This window comes from Musca autumnalis, unplaced genomic scaffold, assembly GCF_047663935.1.
Source record: "Musca autumnalis isolate F117 unplaced genomic scaffold, ASM4766393v1 scaffold_3, whole genome shotgun sequence".
Lineage (NCBI taxonomy): Eukaryota > Metazoa > Arthropoda > Insecta > Diptera > Muscidae > Musca > Musca autumnalis.
The window spans coordinates 43,461,255-43,483,295 of NW_027411866.1; positions in this window are offsets into that span (position 1 = coordinate 43,461,255).

A 22,041-nucleotide genomic window follows, 5' to 3' on the forward strand; every position below is an offset into this window, starting at 1 on the left:
GTCCTTAAATTTGAAATTAGGATTAGTGTTGGAGTGTAGGACTGAGGATATTTTGGAAATTCATAGTTATGGGTACGAAAATTAGTCAGTGGTACTACATTTGGTACAATTTGGATTTGGGGAACGGATAAAGCTGGAATCTTGGAATTTGGTAAGACTATTGTTGGAGAATAGGAATGAGACATGGAGGTAGTTTTTGAAATTCGTACTTATGGGCACGAAATGTACCAAATGGTACTAAGAGGTACAATTTGGATTTGAGTGCACGGCTAGCGCTGCAATCCAGTTATTTGGAATTATGGTTACTGTTCAAGTGAAGAATTGAAGTAGTTTTGGAAAATCGTACTTATGGGTAGGAAGAGTACTTAATGGTACTAAGTTTAGTACAATTTGTTATTGGTCGAACGGATAGACGTGAAATCCTAAAAATTTGGAATTAATATTACTGTTATTAGTTGGTATCAATGGCAGTGATTACGAAATGCCAATTTGTTATTGGAGTCAGGGTGAGGGTTGGTGTGTAGCGTTGGTATATGGAGGTGGTACATACCATATATATATACGAAAAGTACTAAATCTTTTTAAATTTGGTATCGGGTGTAGGAACAGAGCTGGAATTCACTGTTTGTGTGTGGAGTAAGATACGCAGATAGATGACTTTGGAAATACATACTATGAAAAGTACTAAATGGTATAGAATTTGGTACAATTTGTTTTTGTGTAAAGGGGTTTTTGGAAAGCCGTCCTAGACAGGTACGAAAAATCCTAAAGGGTACTAAATATTGTATCCATTGTATTAGGCAAACGCGAAGAGCTTGAATTCTCAAATTTTGAAAGAGGGTCCCTGATGGAGAGTTATAGAGATGTACCAAAGGGTTTTTGGAAATTCGACCTATAAGCGTACTTATGGGTACGGAAAGCATTAAATGGTACTAAATTTTGGTGCAATTTGGATTTGGATGAACGAATAGAGCTGGAATCCTGAAGATTTGAATTAAGGGTACTGTTGGAGTGTGGGAATGCGGAAGTTTTGGAATTTGGAGCTAAGATTACTCTGGGGCAGTAGGTTGCAGGAAGTTTTGAAAATTCGTACTTGTGGGTACGAACAGTACTAAATTTGGATTTGAGTGAACAGATAGAGCTGGACTCCTGAAATTCGTCTTTAAGATTACTGTTGAAGTGTACGACTGAGGGAGTTGTGGAAATTCATACTTATGGTTACGAATAGTACTGAATTTGGTACAATTTGGATTTTACTAAACGGGTGGAGCTGGAATTTGGAATTAAGATTCCTGTTGGAGTGTAGGTTTGAGGAAGTTTTAAAAATTCGTACTTATTGGTAAGAGTAGTACTAAATGGTACTAAATATTGTACAATATGGATTTGGGTGAACGAATAAAGCTTTAATCCTGATATTTGGAATTAATATTACTGTAGAAATTTAGGATTCAGGTAGTTTTGGAAAGTCGTGCTTATGGGTGCGAAAAGTACTGCATGGAACTAAATTTGGTAAAAGTTGGATTCGGGTGAATTAATAGAGCTGGAATCCATAAATTTGGAATTACGATTACAGTCGAAGATTAGGATTAGGTAGTTTTGAAAAATCGTAGTTATGGTTACGAAAATACTACGTGGTACTAAATTTGGTACAATTTGGATTTAGGTGATAGCGATGGAATATATGGAATTGGATACGGCTAGAATCTTGAGTTTTGGAATTACGATTACTGTTATTATTTTTTTATTAATGTCAGTGTAGTGTTGTCGTCGAAATACGTACCATAAGTATACGAAAAGTATTTAATGGTATTCAATTTGTTTTTGGGTGTAGGGACAGTGCTGGAATCAGTTTTTTGGACACCAATTAAATCAGAAATGTGAAATATTCTGTTAAAAACCTGCTCCCAAAGCATTAAAATATAATCACTACCAAAAAGCATGAAATTTACTCTGTGAACAACGTAGTTTTCGTATTATGACCATTACCGTCAATATAGGGTCGGAAAGTCCAAGAATTATATAGGACAATATTAAAACACAATTCAAGGTCTCCTGTATGTAATTTGAGCCAATAATTCCGAGGAATCTATTAACTTCCTCAGATATCCCAGGAAAAATGTGAGTTTATCGACACCCAGGAAGGTGTGTTATGCACAAGGTCAACTAAAAAGCTTTCTAGGATTTCAAAATCTATAATCTGACACTAATATTGTGGCTTTTGTATACTCAAATAGAATATGAACAAATTTCGTTGTTTAAGGAAAAACTTAAAGGCATTAAACCTTTCGGGCCCGGTTTAATGCCTTTAAGTTTTAAATGCCAACAAGTTTTTAATATTATTGGTCATCAGAAAAACTTAAAGGCATTAAACCGGGCCCGAAAGCGCACCGACAAGTTTTTAATATTATTGGCCATCGGAAAACTAAAACCCATTGAAAAGATATCCGTCGATGGCACCATTATAGCCAATGATTCAGAGTGTCTTAATCAATTAAATCAATTAAACTAATTCTCCATCTAATAAAGACAATAGACAATTATATTGCAAACATTCCCCAACACAGTTTTTTATTTTCAAGGGATTCGTATGCAAGGAATCAGGACAGATGTGAAGCCCTTACAACTACAAATGAAGTCTTTGGAATTGTAGCTAACTTAAAAAATAAGAAATTGTCAGGAATTGATTCGCTTTCCAACTTTATTATTCGTAAACTTCCTATGAAAGCATTAGAATTTTTAGCAATAATATTTAACAATTGTATTTCCAATGGCTACTTTCCTGATTCTTGGAAAACTTCGAAGATAATCCCAATAAAGAAGAAGCGCAATAGTGAAGATATTTCTAACTTGAGGCCAATATCTTTGTTATTCAACTTAGGCAAACTATTTGAGATGGTTCTTCGTGCTAAAATGGATATTGAAGTTAACCTTCCGTATATACCAAATTCCCAGTTCGGTTTTCAGAAGGGTCACTCGACCGTTGATGCCATGTTGAAATTCCACAACGACATCGTCTTGAATTTAAAGGAAAAAAATTGTACTGTTGCAGTACTGTTAGATGTGGAAAAGGCTTTTGACCAAAATGATCAGAATCGGGTTTAGTCCCTTTATTATAAAAATATTTAAAAGCTTTTTCACAAATAGACAGTTTTGTGTTCAATTTCAAAATCAGGTATCAGATTTATCTAATGTAAAATGTGGGGTCTCTCAAGTGTCTGTATTGGCTTCCCATTTATACCACATTTTTATGTACGATTTTCCTCACAACTTTCAAAATTCATCTGGTATTTTGTATGCGGATGATTCTCTATTGTATTCGCAGAATGAATCCCCTGCTGGTGCATTGGTAAACATTTCACATTATCTTGACAAAGTGAAACAGTTTTATGATAAATGGGGTATAAAAATTAATTCTGCCAAGAGCGAAGCCATTTGTATCAGAAATGCTTCGGGAAATTGTAAAAGATTCGTTGTTCCTGAAAGCAAATCCTTACAGCTGTTTTTAAATGGGGTTGAAATACCATTTAAAGATGTGGTCAAATATTTGGGTGTCGAATTTAATAAACTTTTTAAATTTAATGGACATGCCAGGAAGGTCAAGGTATTTTTGCCTCTTTTTTTAACTTTTCAATAACAAAAATTTACCTACCCCCACAAAATTGATGTTATATAAGACTTGTATTTGGCCAGTCATTCTTTGCGGGTTCCCTATTTGGTTCAATATATCCCCGACTGTTATGAAAGAACTTGAGATTCTAGAAAGAAAAATTCTGAGATAAAAAAGTCTGTATCGGTAAAAATTTCAAATCCGTTAATAGAAGATTTTCTAATAATTTCATTTATACACATTCTAAAGTTTTAAATAGCCAGGTGAACATTGGTTGGTCAAATACTTACTATTTGTCCTCAATGGGATGTACCTATGTACACATTGATGGTATTTCTGGGTTTTATGAAAAGGCTCTTGCCGGAACTCAACGAGGGTAGTATATTGTTTACCCTCTTGTGTCTGTTTTAGTTTTATTTCTTTCCGTTTGTTCTGTTTTTATTTACTTCTTTTTTATTAATCTTCCTCCTTTAGTTTTAAGTACACATCCCCTAGAATTAAGAAGCTTTTTAATCAGCCCCGGGAGCAAGGGCGATATTAATTTCTGTAACAACCTTATATAATTACGATAATACATTATAGTCGTAAGTGTTCATTATTATGTGTAAAAATATCCTTTAATGTTATATATTAGTCTCAATAAACTAAATTAAATTAAATTGTATACTCAAATACCTAAAACGGAAAGAAATCGGCAAGGGTCCGCTTTAACGAGCTATACAAGAAGTTTGGAATTAAATAACGGCATCTAACACCCAAATTTTTTTTTTCTCTAAAATATATCTCGCACACCCAGACACATTCGCCAAAACAATAAAATCTATAAATTTTGCTGCTAATTCCATAAATTGTACGATAATAATCAAATTTGGGGCGTACGTATACTTTTGTAAGTGTCATTTTTTGGTTTTTGTAAAATTTACCGTTATTTATGTTATGGAATACACTTTTGTTGTATTAAATATTGCTTATTACTTACTTACTTACTTAGCTGGCCCATTACAGAACATTTGTTCTATAGGCCGAACTAAGAAGAGATCTCCATTCCTCTCTATTTGTTGCTTTGCTCTCTGGAATACCGCGCCTTGTCATCTCATCATCCACTTGTTTGCGCCATCTATTCCTTGGCCTGCCAATTCTGCGTGCACCGCCATGTGGCATGTATTCATACGCCTTTTTAGTGGGTTCATCATCGCTCATTCTTTTGATATGGCCTAGCCAACGCAATCGCTGCATCTCGATACGTTTAACAATATTGATGTCGTTGTATAGCAGATACAGCTCGTGGTTCATGCGACGTCGATATTCACCGTCAACGCAGATTGGTCCGTAGATCTTTCGAAGAATTTTTCTCTCAAACACACCAAGCACTGCCATGTCTGCTTGCGCAAGTACCCAGGCTTCGGAGCCATACATCAGCACGGGTAGTATCAGTGTTTTGTAGAGCGTTATTTTTGTTTGACGAGATGTGGCTTTGTTTTTAAACTGCTTACTTAAACCAAAGTAGCATCTGTTGGCCAATACAATTCTTCTTTTTATTTCACAACTGATGTCGTTTGTTGTGTTTACGGAGGTGCCGAGGTAGACGAAGTCTTTTACTACCTCAATATTATAGGAACCAACTTCCACAGTCGGTCCGAGCTCAATGGACGCATTGCGCGTCGACACCATCAACTTGGTCTTCTCACCGTTTACCGCCAGACCCACTTTAGCAGATTCTCCTTCGACCTTTATAAAGGTATCAGTTACTTCTTTTACTGATCGGCCCATGATGTCTATATCATCAGCATAAGCAAGTAACATGTGACTATTGGTGTAGATTGTGCCACTTCTTTTGACGTTTGCCTCTCGTATAACCTTTTCTAGCAGGATGTTGAAGAGGTCACACGAAAGGCTGTCTCCTTGTCTGAAACCTCTTTTGGTACCAAACTCTTCGGAGAGGTTCTTTCCTATTTTAACTGAGGACCTCGTGTCAGTTAAAGTCATTTAACAAAGCCGGATGAGCTTTGCGGGAATACCAAATTCAGACATGGCTTGGAATACCTTTGAACGCAGCGGGCTGCCGAAGGCTGCTTTATAATCGACAAAAAGGTGGTAGGTTTCGATCTGCATCTCTTGGGTCTTCTCTAGGATTTGCCGCAGGGTAAATATCTGGTCAATGGTGGACTTGCCAGGTCTAAAGCCGCATTGGTATGGTCCAATTATCTCGTTGACCATAGGCTTTAGTCGTTCGCACAATATCCCTGACACGATCTTGTAGGCAATAGGGAGTAGACTTATGCCCCTATAGTTAGAGCATACAGTCTTATCTCCCTTCTTGTGGACGGGGCACAGGATACTCAGATTCCAATCGTCGGGTACTCGTTCTTCCTGCCAGATGGTGCTAACTAGCTGATGAATACACCTTATCAGCGTGTCGCCTCCGGTTTTGAACAGCTCGGCTGGTAAGCCATCGGCCCCTGCTGCCTTATTATTCTTCAGCCGATTTATTGCTGTCTTTACCTCATCTTGGCTGGGCGGTATACATTCAATACCATCTTCTGGGATTGAGACTGTGGTATCTTCGTCGCCTTCGCTGCTATTGGATACCAACAGATTTGAAAAATGTTCTTTCCATATCCTGAGTACACTATCTGTATCAGTTACCAAATTACCTTGCTGGTCTCTACAGGAGGATGTGCCTGTACCAAAGTCATCAGTTTGACGCTTGACTCTTTGGTAGAATTTTCGGACTTCATTCTGGCTCCTGTACATCTCGATTTTTTCACACTCCCGCTTTTCCATCTCTCTCTTTTTCCTGCGGAAAAGACGTTTCTCCTCCCTCCTTTTCTCCCGGTATCTCTCTCGTGCGCTACGCGTTGCTACGGATTGTAAAATAGCCTTATATGCCGCATTTTTCTCTTCGGTGGCAGCACGACACTCCTCATCATACCATGGATTCCTTGGTGGAGGTCTCTGGTATCCAAGTATGGGTTTTGCGGCTATTTGCATGGAGTGGGCAATGCTTTGCCATTGCGCTGATATGTTATCGGGATGAGGAGTGCTTTGATTAAGCAATTGGGCTAGTTGAGTGGAATATGCTGTGGCTATCTGTTGTGATTGCAGCTTACCGATGTCTAACTTTCGTGTTGTGTCTGTTCGTACTTTGTTTGCTACGTTTAAGCGGGTGCGTACCTTTGCTGCAACAAGGTAGTGGTCCGAATCAATGTTTGCGCCTCGGAACGATCGTACATCCAACACGCTCGATGAATGTCTTCCATCTATCACAATATGATCAATTTGGTTTCTTGTTTTATGATCTGGAGACAGCCAGGTGCCCTTATGAATATCGAGATGATTAAATCTGGTACTGCTAACTACCATGTTTTTTGCAGCTGCAAAGTCTATCAGCCTCATACCATTGTCAGATGTTTCACTGTGGAGACTGAATTTCCCGACTGTTGGGCCAAAGATATTCTCCTTTCCACTTTTGGCATTAAAATCGCCTAGAATGATTTTAATGTCATGGGCAGGGCAACGGTCATATGTTTCTTCTAAGCGCTCGTAAAATATATCTTTGGTCTGTTCGTCCTTTTCTTCAGTGGGAGCATGAGCGCAAATAAAGCTGATGTTGAAGAATTTAGCTTTTATTCGAATTGCAGCAAGTCTTTCATTCACTGGGGTGAAGCTGGATACCAGATGTTTTAGTCTCCGACTAACTACGAATCCACAACCAAACTCATGCTTTACGTCATGGCAGCTATAATACAGTGCGTCACCTTTAGGTGTTGTTGTTACGCCTTTCCCAATCCATCGTACTTCCTGTATGGCAGTAATATCGGCCTTGTACTTTTCAAGTACGTCTGCCAATGCGAAGACTGCACCTTCTCTATAAAGAGTGCGAACATTCCAGGTGCAGATTCGCAGATCATGGTCCTTAAAACGTTTGCGGGGTTCGTCAACTTTAGAGGGGTTTGTTTTTCTTTTCTTTCGTTTTTTCATAGTAGGCTGTTTTTTCTAGGGGAGGGTTACTAACCCGACGCCCAAACCCAAGTTTTTAACGTTCTTATGGGTGAACGCGCGGCACATGTTAGCTCACTACCTTTAACGGGTGTTAAAGGCAGTTCCCCAGGTGACACCACGGGGAGGTCAGTGCCCACTTGAGACGAAAGAGGGACCAAGATAAATCCTGGGCTTTGCCATGTTAAAACCGGTCAGGACCGTTGCTTGGTATCTTCCATCCCCTACGTCATATTCATATAATAACTGCAAATCGTACATTAAACCAATAAAAATTATTTCTTTTTCACTGCCTATAATCAGCTCGGGAAATTCAACCACTACACACCTCACATTACGTCTATTTCATTGCCTAAAAGTATGCTACAAAACATCAAGAGACATGGCAAAATATTTAATGGCCGTTATGATTTTACAAATCGAATAAAACAATGTTTATGGCCTATAGAGGTTTGTGTGACTTTACTTCCCTGCCGTGTTCTCAGATGTATTAAAATAGAGAAGTCATAAAATTGGAAATGCTAAGTATTCAAAATACATGCAAATAACGAATTTTATGGTGGAATTTTTTGTGAAGGCTTTTAACAAAATCAAATTACCATCATTTTTGTGGGTCATAAACCATTGAATTTTCTAATTAAATAAAAATTTTATTCGAACAAAAACCAGGAGTGTATGGGGAAAATCGGTTTGTAGGCCCCAAAGGGGTGTACGATTTCTTCTTATATATACCGGAAATGATGCACCTGTAATAATTTTATTAGTATTAAAAACCACTACATGAACAAGCAAATTAATGAGTTGGAAACCGAACATTGCCTACCTTACATCATTGCTTATTTACGATATACCATTAGCTGGGTTGGGGAATATTGTAGCATTTTAGTGTTAAAATAAATACATTTCCACTAATAAACTAGTTGTTTTAAAATATTAAAACAACAACAATGGGATTAAGCCAGACTATTTTGAAAAAAAAAAAAAAAACAAAAAATACATTTTCCTTTCGCCGAAGATTAAAAAACAAAATAACTCAAAGGAGAAACATACATACATGGAATTAGCTATTTTAATTCAATTTTATATGGTTTAGTATTTACCTCAGAGGTAAACCCTTGTTGGTCCTGTTAAGTTGTTTCATTGTTCATTGACAAATTAAGGCTGAATTATATATTCTAATTTCAATATCCTGCTCCCTTCAAATTTAATTTGTTTTACAATATTCAGCATGGTTGAAATATTAAGTTATCCTTAAATTACCTTTACAAGCATACCTAAAGGCTGTCAAACAATATAAACCTCCATCCATATTTTCCTAAATAGATACATCTGTGCCGTAAATTCCTTGAAAGTGCCTAAACATTGTCATACAGTCTGTTTGCTTAACCTAGAAATCTTATCTTTATCATTTTACTCATCGTCATTATCGTATTCATTTCCAATACCATTTGTGGGTTTAGAAAAAAAGTAAATGAAAATTCGAATCCATCATAATCCAGCCCTCAAAATACGAATCCAACAATCTTTATCGTCATGACCAACGCATCCATGCTTTTTTGTGTCGCCCTCTTCTTGACCCACAGAATTAGAAATGTTTGATAGACATCTTTTGTTTTGCCTGTTCTTTCCTTCCACGGGAAATCTGTACCTTCCTTTCTTGTGTTTTCCTTGCTTTTCTCTTAGCCGGGCCTTTATGACCAAAAGTAATAAAGGTAGTTTTAAGAGTTAAACTCAACATGTAACAATTATGAGATGGCCTTTTGTGTTTTTCGAGTGTTTTCCTATGGACAAAGAATGAAAGGAGAAAGTTTCGTAATAATGAGTTTGGAACTTCATCCAAAACAAAACAAACATTGCAATACACATTTCATTGATTTAAAGTTATAGCTTACTTTATTAAGGAATAGTGTTTTATGTTGTATAAAAATAAAATAAATAATTAACTTTTGGTTTTTTCTTTATTTTCATTTTAGGTAAGAAATGGTCATATATTCTTGTTAAACCGAAGTAAAAGTGCAGAAAAATGTGTCGAAATGTCTATGAAACTCTTTAAGTTCTTTAATCGAAGCCGGCATTCGACACGGTTCTAATAAACGATTTCGAATGGAAATACATGTATATACCCGATTAATTAAATTGTATATTCTATTGCTGAGAATATCAGCATTTCATTCTACAAGGATTCAAGGAGAATTTTATTGAAGCTTAAATTTGCTCAAGCTGACTTTCAGATCCAGAAACTAACCACCAAAAACTCCCATTGTCTAAAACAGGGCTGCGCTTCTTTGCAAAGCCAGTATACTTAGCGATCCCACTGAGTTGTCTTTGCATTTGCTTTTCTCCCTCATGTACACTGTGCTTGAAGAAAAACAAACAAACACCTCATATGGTCGTTGCTTTGTTCACTCATACATTCAAACATGCATTTGTTTTGTTTGTATTTCTTTGATCGACGTTGGTCTAAAACAGCGACGACCACAGAAATACAACCAAAGCGAAGACATGTATGAACGTATGAGTGAAAAAAGCAACAACCACATTATGTTTTTGTTTGTTTTCATTCATTTACACTGTACGTGAGAGAGAGAGAAGCAAATGCAAAAACAACTCAGTGGGCGCCCTCACTATACGGTCTAAGCAAAGAAGCGCGACCCTGGTCTAAAAACAGGTTTATTTAGTGTTTGGTCGTAGCCTGTTAAAACCATGACGCATCACATAAATTGTTATTATATGGTCACTTAAAGTAAACTTTATTTATAGAGTATATAAATCGAAGCATAAACTTTAGACTTTTTATATCCCCATAGGAAAAAGTCTAACGATGTGATATCTCGAACTCCAATCGACCATAAGTTGAACGAAGTCCGCGAAGCACATTGCTCACAGAACGTGAACTTTCTAGATTTGGGCAATCTCGTTCAATTGAACGATCCGGATCACTGTCCTTGTTCAAAAACGAATGAGTAACATCACAAAAAGCAACGTGTGAAATTACGTATACGCAGTTTTGTCAAAGAAATTACCGGTGTCCATTGAACGAAATAGTGATCCGGATCGATCAATTGAACGAGAATGCCCAACTCTAGAATTTTCGTAATAAAGTAAAACGTTTTTCATTTGTAAGTCTTTCATGATGGTATGTCAACAATACTAAAAGGAAACATGACACGTAATCTGTCAAAAAAGCTAAAAAGTATGTATTCTTGGATATCCTTGTATTTTTAGAACTTTTGAGGTTAATTTATTTAAATTTTACCACAGATCGATATTTTTATTTACTCCGCTGCTTGAACATCGGAAATTCTGATTTTTCGCCGCGTTTACGAACTTTTGGGCTTTTTAAAAGCTAACAAAAGAGTTGTTTACCTATGATGAGCGTTGAATTAACAACACTCAATTTTCCTTGTAAAATTTTGAAGAAATAACCCATTATTCCCAATCTACTTTTTGCCGACGATTCGAATTGGATTCACAGCTTTCGGCCTTGTATTCGGGTCCATACGATATGTGCCACCGTACTCATTAGTTAGTAGTGGGTAAAATGTAGCATTTTAAAAAACTGACACAATATTTTTTAGTCTACTGGTAATGCAGAAGGTACCTTGTTTGCACTGTACAACAAAATTAAACTTTTTAAATTACAAGAAAGAGGACAGAAAAATAGGAGACACGTGTATCGGGATTTTGAATGTTTGCGTCGGGAGGTAATCAAAAAAGTTGGTCTAATATTTCGCTTTGTGAACTGTTTTGGAAATATTCGGAGAAAGATTATTCGTAATCCTGGCATTTTAGGTATATAGTGTCTTTGGCAATATGACTGAGAATGCTCTGGCGAATATTTTTCGGTAATATGTTAACCTATAACGTCTCGATAAAGGGGTCTTTTTGACCCCTTTTTTAATAAAATCTTTAAATCATCGTTAAGATCTTCCTATAGATCTCAGAATACACCAAAAATGTGAAAAAAGTAAAACTCATTTTAGGGTTAAAAAGGCACTTTTTCCGAATTGGCTCTAGATTGTCTAACCAAACATCATTTAAGAAAGGTCGTGCCACAGACGAAAATATTCTACATCAAATTTAAATATAAGTCGTCATTGACATGAAATCTGTATATATAATATTTACTAGTTAAATATCGGAATCAATTTTAGTAAAGAAACCCGAAATTTTTTGTTGAATTTTTTGCTTGTAATTATTTTGCACTTTTTTTGAGTAGACGCATAAAAGTAACATGAAACTTTGCCTCAATAAATTAAAAACTTCTTAACCGAAAATTAAGGTTCTGATTTTTGAAATGTGTTTTTAAACCTATAAGTTTTTAAGATATTAATTTCATAACTGAAAAAAGTTTAAACTTTCTCGTAGAAGTGTGGATATCTAGAAAACTAGAGAAGATTGGAGAAAGGCGACCAAAAATTAGAATAAACTACATGTGTAGACTGACCTCCCCATGTGTGTCACCTGGGAAACTGCCGTTAACACCCGTTAAAGGTAGTGAGCTAACATGTGCCGCGCGTTCACCCATAAGAACGTTAAAAACTTGGGTTTGGGCGTCGGGTTAGTAACCCTTCCCTAGCCTACTATGAAAAAAAAAACGAAAGAAAAAACAAACCCCTCTAAAGTTGACGAACCCCGCAAACGTTTTAAGGACCATGATCTGCGAATCTGCACCTGGAATGATCGCAATCTTTATAGAGAAGGTGCAGTTTACGCATTGGCAGATGTACTTGAAAAGTACAAGGCCGACATTACCGCCATACAGGAAACACGATGGATTGGGAAATGCGTCACAACAACACCTAAATGTGACGCACTGTATTATAGCTGCCATGACACAAAGCATGAGTTTGGTTGCGGATTCGTAGTTAGTCGGAGACTAAAACATCTGGTATCCAGCTTCACCCCAGTGAATGAAAGACTTGCTGCAATTCGAATAAAAGCTTAATTCTTCAACATCAGTTTAATTGCGCTCATGCTCCCACTGAAGAAAATGACAATATATATTTTAGGAGGGCTTAGAAAAAACATATTACCGTTGCCCTGCCCATGACATTAAAATCATTCTAGGCGATTTTAATGCCAAAATTGGAAAGGAGAATATCTTTGGCCCAACAGTCGGGAAATTCAGTCTCCACGGTGAAACATCTGACAATGGTATGAGATTTAAGCATCTCGATATTCATAAGGGCACCTGGCTGTCGCCAGATCAAAGAACAAGAAATCAAATTGATCACGTTGTGATAGATGAAAGACATGCATCAAGCGTGTTGGATGTACGATCGTTCCGAGGTGCAAACATAGACTCGGACCACTACCTTGTTGCAGCAAAGGGACATACCAGATTAAGCGTAGCAAACAAAGTGCGAACAGACACAACACGGAAGTTGGACATCTGTAAGCTGTAATCACAACAGAAAGCCACAGCATATTCCACTCAACTAGGCCAACTGCTTAATCAAAGCACTCCTCGTCCCGATAGAATATCAGGACAATGGCAAAACATTGCCCACTCCATGCAAACAGCCGCAAAATCAGTACTTGGATACCAGAGACCTCCACCAAGGAATCCATGGTATGACCAGGAGTGTCGTGCTGCTACCGAAGAGAAAAATGCGGCACACACAGAGAAGAGTTATTGTTGGAACTATCATATTCTAAGAACAAAATAGTGTATTTTAAAAATCAGAAAATATATATTGTTGTTTCAACCATATATTTTTATCAGGAAACATGATGCCATAAAATATATTGTTGTGCCAACAATACATATTTTAAGAATTTTAAAATACACTATTTTGTTCTTAGAATATGATTGTTCCAACAAAATTTTTTCTCTGCCTGCATATAGGGCTACTTTACAATCAGTAGCAACGCGTAGCGCACGTCTTTTCCGCAGGAAAAAGAGAGAGATGTACAGGAGACAGAATGATGTCCGAAAATTCTACCAAAGAGTGAAACATCAAACTGATGGCTTTGGAACTGGCACGTCCTCCTGTAGAGACCAGCAAGGTAATATGGTAACAGATACCGATAGTGTGCTAAGGATATGGAAAGAGCATTTTTCAAACTGTTGGTATCCAATAGTAGCGATGTCGACGAAGATACCACAGATTCAATCCCAGAAGATGGTATTGAATGTATACCACCCGACCAAGATGAGGTAAAGACAGCAATAAACCGGCTGAAGAATAATAAGGCAGCAGGAGCTGATGGCCTACCAGCCGAGCTATTTAAAACCGGAGGCGACACGATGATAAGGTGTATACATCAGCTAGTTGGCTCCATCTGGCAGGAACACGTTCTTCCTGACGATTGGAACCTGAGAATCCTGTGTCCCGTCCATAAGAAAGGAGATAAGACTTTATGCTCCAACTATAGGGGTATAAGTCTTCTCCCTATCGCCTCCAAGGTAGTGTAGTGGATATTGTGCCAACGACTAAAGCCCATGGTTAACGAAATAATTGGACCATACCAATGCGGCTTTAGCCCTGGAAAATCCACCATTGACCAGATATTTACCCGCAAAGCTCATTCGGCTTTGTAAAATGACTCTAACTGACACAAGATCTTCAGTTCAAATAGAGAATAACCTCTCCGAAGAGTTTTGTACCAAAAGAGGTTTCAGGCAAGCAGACAGCCTTTCGTGTGATCTTTTTAACATCCTGCTAGAAAAGGTTATACGAGAGGCAAACGTCAAAAGAAGTGGCACAATCTACACCAATAGCCACATGTTACTTGCTTACGCCTATGATATAGACATCATGGGACGATCAGTAAAAGAAGTAACCGATACCTTTATGAAGGTCGAAGGAGAATCTGCTAAAGTGGGTCTGGCGGTAAACGGCGAGAAGACTAAGTTGATGGTGTCGACGCGCAATGCGCCCATTGAGATCGGACCAACTGTTGAAGGTGGTTCCTATAATTTTGAGGTAGTAAAAGACTTCGTATACCTCGGCACCGTCGTAAACACAACAAACGACATCAGTTGTGAAATAAAAAGTTTGGGCCACATTCTCGCATACAAGCTCCTATTTTGTTGTTTTGTCGTTGCCAAGCGTTTATTTCTTAGTTTTCTGTGGTATCTCTATTTTGTAGTTTTGTCGTTGCCAAGCCTTTTCTTCTTAGTTTTCTGTGGTATCTCTATTAACATCCGACGATTAGATTAATTCTTAGGATGATGCTTTATTAGGTTTCAGGACTTTGCTTGGAAACGGCAAGTCTTACCAAAATGGGACTAAAAACAAGTAAAAAAGTATCAGTCAGCTTTGCTGACAGAGATATACCCTCAGCCTGTGTATATTGAAATAATTTTTCCCAAAAAATGTATGTATTTAGGGGATTTTACAAATTTTTTTTGATTAGGACTAAAGATCAAAAGTTTTGCGGAGGAGATATTTCAAGGAATGGATCGACATTGACCATTATGGAAGTGGATCTCCAGCTCCTACATATGGTGCCAAAGGGGGTTTTTACATCCTTCGGGCTGTTTGCTTAAGAAGTATGGACTTGCCCCTGAAAAAAAATTGCCATCGTAATTGAGGCAGCGAATGCAAGTTGCAGGACTTAAAGTGAACTTATCCGAAATTTTATGTGGAAGGTACCAGATGGAGTGGACAAATATAGTCCATATTTGAACCTCATCTATATCTGGTAGATATATTAGGATGTGTAAAGTATGGACCAATTCGGCTACTCACTTCAAGAGTTACCGTACGAAAAAATTTTCCGAACATTTTTGAACTTTTGTGGGGGAGGTACCTGAAGGTGTGGACCGATATTGCTTATCTTCGAACTTAAGCTATGATTGGACAAAATATTACTAAGGTCAAATTTTGGACCGAATCGACAGATCCGTTCGTGAGTTATCTTGCGCTCCAACCACCTCACACGGTGTCATAGGGTTTTTCAACTTTGGGGCTATTTTCTCAGGAAGTGTGGACTTGCCCCTGATAAAACTTGTTCCGTCGTATGGGGGGCAGTGAATACAAGTTGCTAAAACAAAAATCAAAGCGATTCGAAAGCAAGTCCTAAACTGAACTTATCCCAAATTTTGTGTGGGAGGTACCCGAAGGAGTGGACCGATAAAGTCCACATTGGAAACTCATCTAAGTCTGGTAGATATTTCACGATTTGCAAAGTATGGACTAAATCGGTTCCTCCCTTCAAGAGTTATCGTACGTACAAATTTTCCGAACATTTTCCAACTTTTGTGGGGTAGGTACCGGAAGGAGTGGACCGATATAACCCATCTTCGAACTTAAACTAAGTTAGGACAAAATATTACGAAAGCCAAATTATGGATTGAATCGGTTCACCCGTTTGAGAGTTATGGTGCGCACCAGCCAGACAGACCGACAGACAGACGGACGGACATTGCTCAATCGACTCCAAATTGTCTAAAACACATTTCGTCCAAACATACTTCGGGTCTAAAACCATTATTTCGATGAGGCACATTTTGCCCGTATGAAAGTGTATGTACCCTCGTTAGCATAAATGCTGAGGGTATAAAAATGTTGTAGAGAATTTTTACTGCTGTAACATTTTCCTTAGTCCCATTTCCATAAGACCTGCAGTTTCTAAGCAAAATTCTGAAAACCTAAAAACAAATTTAAAAATGTAAACTTTGACCGCGATTTATTAAAAACAGCCATACATCCCTATCGATTATTTTCGCTCACTCCTTCGGCAAAAGTGTATTATAAGACCTGTAGGCCTATTCTGTAACTTTTAACAACTATCGACATTGTTTAAATTTCTTTTGTTATTGTAACAAAAACAAAACAAACAAATTAAATATATTGTAGAATAAACAATGAGTAAAGTTCTTAAAAAGTTACATAATAGGCCCCAGCTCTTAAATCGTTTTGATTTATTTGTAACAGGTTGCCTTCGCCCCAGCCAGCATTTTTTTAAATTTTTAATCAAATTCGAGTCTATTTTGATCCGGTTGCGCGATTAAAATGCTAGATTGAGCTCATTTTCTGATCATAAAAGACTCTTTTGTCGGAAGAAAAACGTAACATCTGACGACTCATTAGTTTAGAGTCATTTTCGACCATTTGCTGATGGCATATAAAGTCTTTTTCGAGTCGTATTTTAATCATTTTTTGGTGATTTGTTGATTAATTTAGGACTCTTTTTCGAGTCTTTTTTGAGTCATGTTTATAATCGTTTATGAGTCTTTAGTGAGTCATTTATGAGTTTATCAGACAAAAAAAAAAATAAAAGAATTTTCTTTTTTATTCTTCTTTTTTTTTGCTTTTTTCCTTTGTTTTGTTTCATTTTCTGCTTTGTTATGATTTTTAATTATCCCTTATATGTCGGCAAAACCTAGACATTTGTTGTGTTTGTCAATACTTTCAATATTATACGTGACACTTATGTGAAAGTTTTGTAGAATGTGTATATGAGAATTATATACAACCAAACTGTTATGCATAAAATAACAAAACAATCAGTCTTTAGTCACCTATCTGTTCAAAATATGATCAGAAAATACATAATTATAACCACTTTTCAAGCAGATGCATGATCTGTTTCTGATTAAGCATTTTTCAATCTTCAGAAGATCAAGATGTGACAATAAATAAACGAAATAATAGTCACATTTTAAAAGCCTTAGTGATTTATTTTCGATTGAAAAAGCAGTCTTCCAAATGCTAGCTGGAGCAGCCTAAGTTACAACGGTACAATTTTTTTCGGGCATGTCCATATTTACTGATATAATGGACCAAAAGCTTCAAAAAACTCTGCCCGCACCAGCCAAAATTACAATAATAACACTGTGATACAAATGTTGACAACATTTTTTTGCAGGGGTTCTGATGCATTAATTCGGTTTTGTGGGAGTCCATAGAAGATGAAAATACCTTTGGTTTCTTTGGGTCACTTCGGGTTTTGATTTTATAACGGTAAATGTAGTGAAAAATTGGCTTTCTTGGATTTTCAACTTTAAACGAACATTACTTCTTTTTTGCACAACCGATTTGCACACCCTATTTTTTATTGGAAACGGGAGAATAATGTTTTTCGAACTAGCCATAGATTTTTAAAATCGGTAAACAAATGGCTTAGTAATAGAGGTTTAAGTGTGACGAAAACGCATTAAAAACAGTAAAATTTTTTTCCTTTTCCGGTACAATTATTTACTGCTAGCAAGTAGAAAATTTAGTTGGCTTTCCAAAATGGGAAAAACCAACGAAATCGGTTGAAAAATGAAAGCGTTATGGCATTTTTTGTGTTTTAACTTTTTGGTTTTTTTCATATTTCCCTTTATAAAAGATTGGAACCTAAGCATGTATGATTTTAATTGTGATTATCTTGCTCTACAATTACGCACAAGGTACTAATCTATATATATAAAAGAGTAGTGAGGTGAGTGACTGACTGACTGCCTGACTGACTGATTGACTGACTGATTCATCAGCGCCCAGACGAAACCGCTGAAGCTAGAAAGTTGAAATTTTGCGTGAAGGTTGCTGTTGGGGTGTAGGGGTGAGATAAGACTGGGTTTTTGGAAATTCGACCTAGAAGTGTACGAAAAGTACTAAAAGGTACTAAATATGGTACCCTTTCTATTAGGCAAACGGTAAGAGCTAGAATTCTGAAATTTGGAATGAGGGTAACTGATGGAGAGCTAGAAAGATGTACCAAAGGGTTTTTGGGAATTCGAACTATAAGTGTACGAAAAGTACAAAAGGGTACTAAATTTAGTACAATTGAGATTTTGGTGAACAGATAGAGCAGGAATCCTGAAATTTGGAATGAAGGTCACTGATGAAGAGTAATGATGAAAGGTTTTTGGAAATTCGAACTATAAGGGTACGAAAAGTACTAAATGGTACTAAATTTAGTACAATTTGGATTTCGGTAAACGGATAGAGATGGAATCCTGGAATTTGATATGAGAGTCGCTGATGAAGAATAACGATGAAAGGTTTTTGGAAATTCGAACTATAAGGGTACGAAAAGTACTAAATGGTACTAAATTTAGTACAATTTGGATTTCGGTAAACGGATAGAGATGGAATCCTGGAATTTGATATGAGAGTCGCTGATGAAGAATAACGATGAAAGGTTTTTGGAAATTCGAACTATAAGGGTACGAAAAGTACTAAATGGTTCTAAATTTAGTACAATTTGGACTTGGTTGAACGGATAGAGCTGGAATCCTGAAATTTGAAATGGAGTTACTAATGGAGAGTAACAAAGAAAGGTTTTTGGAAATTCTACCTATTAGTGTACGAAAAGTACTAAATGGTACTCAATTTAGTACTATTTGGATTTAGTTGAACGGATAGAGCTAGAATCTTGAAATTTGGAATGAAGGTCACTGATGGAGAGAAGCGATGAAAGGTTTTTAGAAATTCGAACTATAAGGGTACGAAAAGTACTAAATGGTACTAAATTTAGTACAATTTGGATTTAGGTGAACGGATTGAGCTGGAATCCTGAAATTTTGAATGAGGGCCACTGATGGAGATTAACAAAAGTAATAAATGGTACTAAATTTAGTACAATTAGGATTTAAGTGAACGGATTGAGCTGGAATCCTGAAATTTGGAATGAGGGTTCACTGATGGAGATTAACAAAAGTACTAAATGGTACTAAATTTAGTACAATTTGGATTCGGGAGAACGGAGCTGGAATCCTGAAATTTTGAATGAGGGTCACTGGTGGAGAGCAACAAAGAAAAGTTTTTGGAAATTCGAACTGTATGTGCACGAAAAGTACTAAATTTAGTACAATTTGGATTTGGGTGAATGGATAGAGGCGGAATCCTGAAATTTGAAATGAGTGTCGCTGATGAAGAATTACGATGAAAGATTTTTGGAAATTCGAACTATAAGGGTACGAAAAGTACTAAATAGTACTAAATTTAGTACAATTTGGATTTCGGTAAACGGATAGAGATGGAATCCTGAAATTTGAAATGAGAGTCGATGATGAAGAATAACGTTGAAAGGTTTTTGGAAATTCGAACTATAAGGGTACGAAAAGTACTAAATGGTACTAAATTTAGTACAATTTGTATTTGGGTGAGCGGATAGAGCTGGTATACTGAAATTTGGAATGAAGGTCACTGATGAAAAGTAACAATCAAAGGTTTTTGTAAAGTCTACTTATTAGGGTACGAAAAGTACTAAATGGTACTAAATTTAGTACAATTTGGATTTGAGTGAACGGATTGAGCTGGAATCCTAAAATTTGGAATGAGGGTCACTGGTGGAGAGTAACAAAGAAAAGTTTTTGGAAATTCGAACTGTGAGTGCACGAAAAGTACTAAATTTAGTACAATTTGGATTCGGGTGAACGGATAGAGCTGGAATCCTGAAATTTGGAATGTGGGGTCACTGATGGAGAGTAACAAAGAAAGGTTTTTGGAAATTCGAACTATAAGCGTACGAAAAGTACTAAATGGTACTAAATTTAGTACAATTTGGATTTGGGTGAACGGATAGGACAGGAATCTTGAAATTTTGAATAAGGGTGACTGATGGAGAGTAACAAAGACAGGTTTTTGGAAATTCGAACTAAGAGTGTACGAAAAGTACTAAATATAGTACAATTTGGATTTGAATTAGCGAATAGTGCTGAAATTTGGAATAAGGGTCACTGATAAAGAGTAAGAAAGGTGTACCAAAGGTCGAAAAGTCCTAAATGGTAGTGAGTGAAACTTGGAATTAAGATTACTGTTAGAATAAGAATTGAGATATGGAGGTAACATTAGAAAATCAAACTAATGTGCACGAAGCAGTACTAAATGGTACTAAATTCGATACAATTTGTATTTGCGTGAACAGAATACTGTTGGAGTGTAGGATTGCGGTTACTTTGGAAATTCGTACTTATGAAAAAGTGCTAAATGAAAGTACATTGGTTATAATTTGGATTTAGGTGAACAAAAGAAGTGAGTTATGCAAGTAGTTTTTGGAAAGCCGTGTACGATAAGTGGCAAATGGTACAAAATTTGGTACCTTTTGGTATTTGCTATATGGTACAGAATTTTGTACAATTTGTGATTTTATAAAGGGGGGGAATTTTTAAATTTGAAATTCGGTATTAGGTTAGCAATTGTTGTTTAGAGTGGAGGTAGGGATGAAGTTTTGAAAATTCGCACTTATTTATACAAAAAGTACTAAATAGTAATATAATTGCTTTCAGCGGAACATATAAAGCTGGAAAAGTGAATTGCGGTCGGGATATATGTTGAGTATAAGGAAGTAAGCTTTGAAACCTTTAATTATGTGTATGTAATGCTCTAAGTCTTCAAAATACCTCTTCTAATAAAATAAAGCTTTTACATCCTCTGAGTATTCAAGGTCCAAATGTAAAGAAAATTGGACAGTATAGATTTGTTCTATTTTTAAAAAACACTAAGTCGTGGGGTACCGTTATATGGGGATATATTTCGAAAATTTTACGAACCTATTCGGGTTCTTGGCGAAACCGCAGAAGCTAGAACCTTGAAATGTGAATGTGCGTTATTGTTGTTGTGAAGGGGTGAGAGAATGTTTAGTGTTTGGAAAGTCGTATTGGGAGGGAATGCTGTGTAAGTGAGGGAGTAAAACCAGAAGTCAAGTCTGAAATTTGCAATATGAGTCGCTGTTGGTCGTAGTTTTGGAAATCCGAAATAAAAAATATGGTAGCTGTGTAGGGGTGCGATACGGCAGATATGTTTTTTATACCCTATACCACAATGTGGAAAAGGGTATTATAAGTTTGTTTTGGTAAAAATTCATGTAACACCGCGAAATATTCGTCGGAGACCCCCAATGTGGTATACCATTCTTCATATCTCGACGAGATAAAGCGATTTTGAGATGTGTGTCCGTCCGTCAGTCCGTCCGTCCGTCCGTCCGTCTGTCCATTATAAATTGTAAACACGCTCCAGGCCGCATTTATGGACCGATCGTCACGAAATTTTGTATGGAGGTCGGGTTCAGATCAGAATAGATCCCTATTCTTATTGGTGATGATCGTGAAATATTTAGCGGGTGAAATGGACCAAAAACATAATATTTATTCAATTTTGTAGCGGCTCTGTAGGTCTCAATAATAGTCCGATCAAGGCGTAATTTTAAATAAGGTAAGAGTATATCACAAAGGAGAAGCTTGCAATTTGAGATGGCGATCGGATAATATTTGGAGGGTTAAATGGACCAAAACTTTTGTGTGAAAATTGTGAAAAATTTTAATATACAGCTTATATCTTAATTCCTGGAAGTGACATTCCGAACAAGTGAGATATACTTGAAAGTGGAACGCTTGACCTTTCAATTGATGCCAATTATGTTGGTGTGCATGATCAAATAACAGAGTTACAGCCTAATATATTCCGTTATTTGTTTGTAATGTAATAATAAACTCGCTAGAAGTCGCAATTATACATCAATAGTCACGAAATTTTGCACCGGGTAAGAGTATA